This window comes from Oncorhynchus nerka, linkage group LG27, assembly GCF_034236695.1.
Source record: "Oncorhynchus nerka isolate Pitt River linkage group LG27, Oner_Uvic_2.0, whole genome shotgun sequence".
In the NCBI taxonomy this organism is placed as follows: Eukaryota; Metazoa; Chordata; class Actinopteri; order Salmoniformes; family Salmonidae; genus Oncorhynchus; species Oncorhynchus nerka.
In genome coordinates, this window is record NC_088422.1 from 29158706 (window position 1) to 29166372 (window position 7667).

Sequence of the window (7667 nt, forward strand, 5' to 3'; positions counted from 1 at the left end):
ATCTTTCCCTCAATCCTGACTAGTCTCCCAGTCCCTTCCTCTGAAAAACATCCCCACAGCATGCCACCACCATGCTTTACTGTAGGGGTGGTGTCAGGTTTCCTCCAGACATGACGCTTGGCATTGAGGCCAAAGAGTTCAATCTTGGTTTCATCAGACCAGAGAACCTTGTTTCTTATGAGCGAAGTCCTTTAGGTGCTTTTTTGCAAACTCCAAGCAGCGCTCGTGCCTTTTACTGAGGAGTGGCTTCCGTCTGGCCACTCTACCATAAAAGCCTGATTGGTGGAGTGCTGCAGAGATGGTTGTCCTTCTGGAAGGTTCTCCCATCTTCACAGAGGAACTCTGGAACTCTGTCAGAATGACCATCGGTTTGTTGGTCACCTCCCTGACCAAGGCCCTTGTCCCCTGATTGCTCAGTTTGGGCAGGCGGCCAACTCTAGTAAGAGTCTTGATGTTTCCAAACTTCTTCCATTTAAGAACGATGGAGGCCACTGTGTTCTCAGGGGACCTTCAATGCTGCAGACATTTTTTGGTACCCTTCCCCAGACCTGTGCCTCGACACAATCCTGTCTCAGAGCTCTACGGACAATTCCTTCGACCTCATGGCTTGGTTTTTGCTCTGACATGCATTGTCAACTGTGGGAACTTATATAGACAGATGTGTGCCTTTCCAAATCATGTCCAATCAATTGAATTTACTACAGGTGGACTCCAATCAAGTTGTAGAAACATCTCTTTGTTTGATCAATGGGAACAGGATGTACCTGAGCTCAATTTCGAGTCTCATAGCAAAGGGTTTGAATACTTATGTAAATAAGGTATTTCTGTTTGTTTTTTAAATACATTTGCAAACATTCAAATAAACTGTTTTTGCTTTGTCATTATGGGGTATTGTGTGTAGATTGATGAGGAACACAAAACATTTAAACTATTTAGAATAAGGCTGTAACTTAACAAAATGTGGAAAAAGTCAAGGGGTATGAAATCTTTCCGAATGCACTGTAAGTCTAGATGGTAGAGTGATATTCTATAAAATATAATGGTTACCTGCAGCAGTCATTTTTCAATATTACTTTATGACATGAAACCTCAAATGTAAGGCCAGGTATTCATTTGCTTGCAACAAAGCAACCAAGCAATGTATGTACTGTATAAATTAATTGTTGGTGTAAATTGAGCTGACACATTTTGTCTGTACATAAAATATATTTGTAATATAACGTAACAAAGCTAACATGTATCACTATACAGTTGCAATAAACAATGTGCAGCTTCTTTGAGAGTTTTTCTGTATGTACAGACACAACTGTAAATGTATATTCTGTTGTATTACCTTGTATATGTTCACGTGTCTTGGATCTAGTATTATAGGCCATACACATACATACAGAGAGAGAGAGAGAGAGAGAGAGAGAGAGAGAGAGAGAGAGAGAGAGAGAGAGAGAGAGAGAGAGAGAGAGAGAGAGAGAGAGAGAGAGAGAGAGAGAGAGAGAGAGAGAGAGAGATTGTAAGTCTGAGAGCCCAAGCCAAACAGGGCCTGGGTCCACAGGAGCCATGGAGATTAGGATAATTACAGGCAGTCTGCGATGAAAATGTCACTAGCAGCTCTGCTCTCCTGTGTACAACATGTGATTGGGGAGATAGAGACAATGTCTTTGATATAGCATTTATCAACCACAGGGCCAGTGGACCGTGGGATGATGAATGAAACATGACAGCCTGTAAAACCTCTGGCATGGCATTGTCCCTTCCCCTCACAGCACTTTTATTCGACTGCTCCAGGGACTTCCAATCCAGGGTGGAAAATGGAGAGAGCTTGAAGGGGAGAGAGAGAAATTTAATTTGTATTGCAGTCTGAAATTATTCCCCATTAAAGGTGTAATGTGCAAAACATGCACCGCCATTTCCTGGTTGCTAAAATTCTAATAGTTCAGCTAATTTTATGTATTAAAACAAGCATAGAGAATCCTTGTATTTTCAGCTGTTTGATGCTGTTGTACAAAGTTGAATATAAAAGATGTTAAAACTAAACTTAAGAATGGAAAGCATAGAAGTAGTGTACATGCAACATACGTACTGCTTCTTAGATGTGCTTTCCATGGGAATGACAGATCTATATCTCTCGTTTTTATGAACATTTGGTCAGGTTTCCCAAAAAGTGACTTATTGCAGCTATAAGATGGTATGACAGAGGACATTTAATGCATTAAGAAATTGAAATGCTATAACAAACTTTGTAGATGGATATTTCCTGTAGAGAAAGGAAAAGCATGTCAACACTGCAATGAATCTGGTTCCATCAGATGTTTTTCATCTGAACATCCTTTTGCAACCACTGGATTAAATGTATCAAAAAAGAACCATTAGTTAACCAATGAGACGTGTCTGAAACAAAAGCTTGTTGAGAGTGTTTATTTGGAACAGCTCTTTAAAGATCTAGTCCGCATTTGTTTTTCTGATGAAACGGAGAGGAGCGTCCTGCATCACCGTAACAAAAAAAGAAAAACTATTTTCATTGCTTATAATAGGGCGGCAGGTAGCCTAACGTTTAAGCGCGTTGGGCCAGTAAGCGAAAGGTCGCTGGATCAAATCCCCGAGCCGACTAGATGAAACATCTGTTGACATGAGCAAAGCACCCCTAATTGCTCTGGATAAAGGTGTCTGCTAAAATGTAAAAATGTAATATCGCAAACGGACATGACAGTGTCACCAAATAATGATTCTAGTTTTGAAGTTAGAATCCTTATCGGCGAAACTGCCACGCCAGTTTGCGATATAATGACAACAAATAAGTTACTGCAAAGCTAATGTTAGTCATGTTTGTAACAATGTTTTTCCCCCTCAGATATCATTGCATGCGCAATAGAATAGCACTTTTTCCCCCACCATGTGCAACGCTCCTCATCTCTGCTTCGTCAACAAAACAAAAACAATAACAACGGCCGTGGGGCAGACAGTGACCCTGTTTCCCCTATTATGGATTCCATTTTTAATCATAAAATAATCTAAAAGGCTTTAGCACTGCCAGATAGCATGCGAATGGATGCTACAGAAAGAGGGAGCAACTGTGCTTTTTTTTCCTGGTTAGAAGACCATGAAAAAAGATTAGGATTCAGGAGTGAGTGTCACTGAACTGGCTCTCAAATTTGCAGATTTGATACCTTATTCCAATAGAAAATTGGTTTTGGATCAGCTGCGTGCTCACAGGAAATGAATGGGACAGTAAACCTTTCATGCTGCACCAGATTCTCCTCATGTTGTTATGAGAGGAGCCAAACATATAAAGCAATGTAAGTCACATACATTTTTGAGTCTCCATTTCTGTCGAATTCAAATACACATCTAGATTATAGGCATTTAGGAAAAGTGGAAAAGCCATTCCCCTGTGCTGTATTCACTGTCTAAATGGTCACTCCCTCTGCTGGAGTTGAATAAACCTGGGAAAAAGAAAGACAGTCTGCTCAAAACTGAGCCATATCTATAACCATACACTTAAAAAATAACTGAAGTAAAGTCTCAAGTAAGCTCTAGAGCCATACAGAGCTCTAGAGCTTTTTTTTGAAAGACATATCATTTGGTTTTATAGGCAAATAATACATCTGAAACTTATGAAAGATGACTCACTTGTGAAGCTTTATGAATTCCTGGCCTTCTCCCCTCAGTGTCCTCCAGACAATCATTAAGGAATTTTAAGGAGTTCTCTTTTGATCATTTCTCACAGACATGACTAACATTAGCTTCAGGAATGCTAACACATTATATTAATTATGAAAGAAAAATAAGTTAAGCACATCTCACGATGACTCAAATTCAGACACACATTTCAGTAGTAATTTATCAACAGAGATGGGTCATTCCACGAAAAGAGTGCCTTATGGCATCCCTTTGATATTTTAACTAACCTGTGCACCAACATTGAATTTTAAAAGCCCGTTGTAATGAATGAAGTGCCCATTAATTCAATAAAACAAGCATCAATTCCCCCTGTCACAAGGGGATTTATGGCTGATTTATGGCGTCAACGCTGTTAGGGTCAACCCTTTTACTTTACATGCACTTACTATAGTCATTTCTTTATTTAACCTCTTTAGATGGGAACACGTGTTATTTTATTAAGTTGAACATGTGCTCTTTATGAATGTTACAATTAGATTAAATACATTTTTCTTTTTACCAGGTAAAACTTCTCAAAAGGCACCTAATTGGTAGAATGACCCAGATTCCATTCGGGTTTCCTTGATTGCAGCCACTGAGAATAAACTGTGTGATCCTCCTGTGTGGCTTTTCTTTGTGAGAAGTTCCTGTATGGTTTAGCAGTCATCAACTAAAATGTTTTCCATTTGGAATTTTCATTCCTCTTCATCATTTCAAATCCATCAGAACAGAATTTCCACAAAGGGAAGTTGGATGTTCAGAATGAAAGGGGTTATGCCCAGGTCTGTGCTTTGTCCAAGGTGGAGTGGAAAGCTTCTCTGACAGTGGGCTGGCTCTCAATCAGCTGCTCATTCACACAGAGTTGAACAGCCACAGTCAGTCCTAGCCAGCCTGGTGAAGAACCAACCAACATACTCAGCCAAGAATGTACCAGAGTGGCTCTCAGAACTAAATACTGTACATTCATTTTCCTCACCCGTTAGCACAAACTCATATGCTCAGGTCACTGCAGGTCTGTTCATCCTCACATCCTTGTGTCTCGTGGAGAGAAATCATATGTAACAAAGTTCCATTTATGGATCTGTAAATCTGAGGAGCAAGGTACATGTAGATGTATCAATCATGAACATGAATGTGAGTGTAGCCTGACTGCCAGTGAGCTGTCCCCGCCGTGTATGTCTAATGAACCACCACAATGGAAAAGCCCAGTCAATGTGGCTGACAGAGCCCCGAACCCCACCTCCTCCTCCTCCCCACCAGACAAAGCCGTGTTGAATCCGCACACATACATATTCTGAGCAGAGAAACGCTGAGAGAATCAGTTCAAATGCCTCATCTTTTGAATAATGACGGCTGGGCTGATCGACTCGTATTGCTGTGCAGACTCATTGAGGGCAGTCAAGGTTCCAACACATCTTAATACCTCATACATCAAAGGCTGTGGTAGGGAATTAATAAGATGGATCCCTGCAGTTAGTCTTTGTGGCTTCGGGCCTAACGGCTATGTAGCAGGTGTGTGTCAGTGCATGACTCTCTGTGGGGCAGTGTGCATGTAGTAAAGATAAGGAGTGGAACCACAGGACAATGTAATATAGTTCTAAAGACATTTGACTCTATGCACTGCTCAAATCTGCCAGCAGTAGTATATCATCTAACTTTGTTATAGCACCCTCCTCTCTCTCTATCACTCGCTCCATCTTTACAGTGGGGCAAAAAAGTATTTAGTCAGCCACCAATTGTGCAAGTTCTCCCACTTAAAAAGATGAGAGAGGCCTGTCATTTTCATCATAGGTACACTTCAACTATGACAGACAAAATGAGAAAAAAAATCCAGAAAATCACATTGTAGGATTTTTAATGAATTTATATGCAAATTATGGTGGAAAATAAGTATTTGGTCACCTACAAACAAGCAAGATTTCTGGCTCTCACAGACCTGTAACTTCTTCTTTAAGAGGCTCCTCTGTCCTCCACTCGATACCTGTATTAATGGCACCTGTTTGAACTTGTTATCAGTATAAAAGACACCTGTCCACAACCTCAAACAGTCACACTCCAAACTCCACTATGGCCAAGATCAAAGAGCTGTCAAAGGACACCAGAAACTAAATTGTAGACCTGTACCAGGCTGGGAAGACTGAATCTGCAATAGGTAAGCAGCTTGGTTTGAAGAAATCAACTGTGGGAGCAATTATTAGGAAATGGAAGACATACAAGACCACTGATAATCTCCCTCGATCTGGGGCTCCACGCAAGATCTCACCCCGTGGGGTCAAAATGATCACAAGAACGGTGAGCAAAAATCCCAGAACCACACGGGGGGACCTAGTGAATGACCTGCAGAGAGCTGGGACCAAAGTAACAAAGCCTACCATCAGTAACACACTACGCCGCCAGGGACTCAAATCCTGCAGTGCCAGACGTGTCCCCCTGCTTAAGCCAGTACATGTCCAGGCCCATCTGAAGTTTGCTAGAGAGCATTTGGATGATCCAGAAGAAGATTGGGAGAATGTCATATGGTCAGATGAAACCAAAATATAACTTTTTGGTAAAAACTCAACTCGTCGTGTTTGGAGGACAAAGAATGCTGAGTTGCATCCAAAGAACACCATACTTACTGTGAAGCATGGGGGTGGAAACATCATGCTTTGGGGCTGTTTTTCTGCAAAGGGACCAGGACGACTGATCCGTGTAAAGGAAAGAATGAATGGGGCCATGTATCGTGAGATTTTTGAGTGAAAACCTCCTTCCATCAGCAAGGACATTGAAGTTGAAATGTGGCTGGGTCTTTCAGCATGACAATGATCCCAAACACACCGCCCAGGCAACGAAGGAGTGGCTTCGTAAGAAGCATTTCAAGGTCCTGGAGTGGCCTAGCCAGTCTCCAGATCTCAACCCCATAGAAAATCTTTGGAGGGAGTTGAAAGGCCGTGTTGCCCAGCAGCAGCCCCAAAACATCACTGCTCTAGAGGAGATCTGCATGGAGGAATGGGCCAAAATACCAGCAACAGTTTGTGAAAACCTTGTGAAGACCTCTGTCATTGCCAACAAAGGGTATATAACAAAGTATTGAGATAAACTTTTGTTAAAAAATCCTACAATGTGATTTTCTGGATTTTTTTTCTCATTAGGTCTGTCATAGTTGAAGTGTACCTATGATGAAAATTACAGGCCTCTCTCATCGTTTTAAGTGGGGAGAACTTGCACAATTGGTGGCTGACTAAATACTTTTTTGCCCCACTGTATCTATATTGTTCTCTCCATCTCCCTCTTGCTCCCTCTCCCCTCCACCTGATGAGCATCACTCCACAATGAGCATCCTTCTTCATTTACACAAAATCCACAGGTAGTCAGACATACCTTGATTAAAGGGTCATGTTTTTCTATTGGCGTCTGGCTTCCTGTCAAAGCAAGGGCTGATTTCAAGGTTTTACTGCTAACCTACAAAGCATTACATGGGCTTGCTCCTACCTATCTCTCTGATTTGGTCCTGCCGTACATACCTACACGTACGCTACGGTCACAAGACGCAGGCCTCCTAATTGTCCCTAGAATTTCTAAGCAAACAGCTGGAGGCAGGGCTTTCTCCTATAGAGCTCCATTTTTATGGAACGGTCTGCCTACCCATGTCAGAGACGCAAACTCGGTCTCAACCTTTAAGTCTTTACTGAAGACTCATCTCTTCAGTGGGTCATATGATTGAGTGTAGTCTGGCCCAGGAGTGGGAAGGTGAACGGAAAGGCTCTGGAGCAACGAACCGCCCTTGCTGTCTCTGCCTGGCCGATTCCCCTCTTTCCACTGGGATTCTCTGCCTCTACCCTGTTACGGGGGCTGAGTCACTGGCTTACTGGGGCTCTCTCATGCCGTCCCTGGGGGGGGGGTGCGTCACCAAGGTGGGTTGATTAACTGTTGTGGTCGGCCTGTCTGGGTTGGCGCCCCCCCCCTTGGGTTGTGCCGTGGCGGAGATCTTTGTGGGCTATACTCGGCCTTGTCTCAGGATGGTAAGTTGGTGG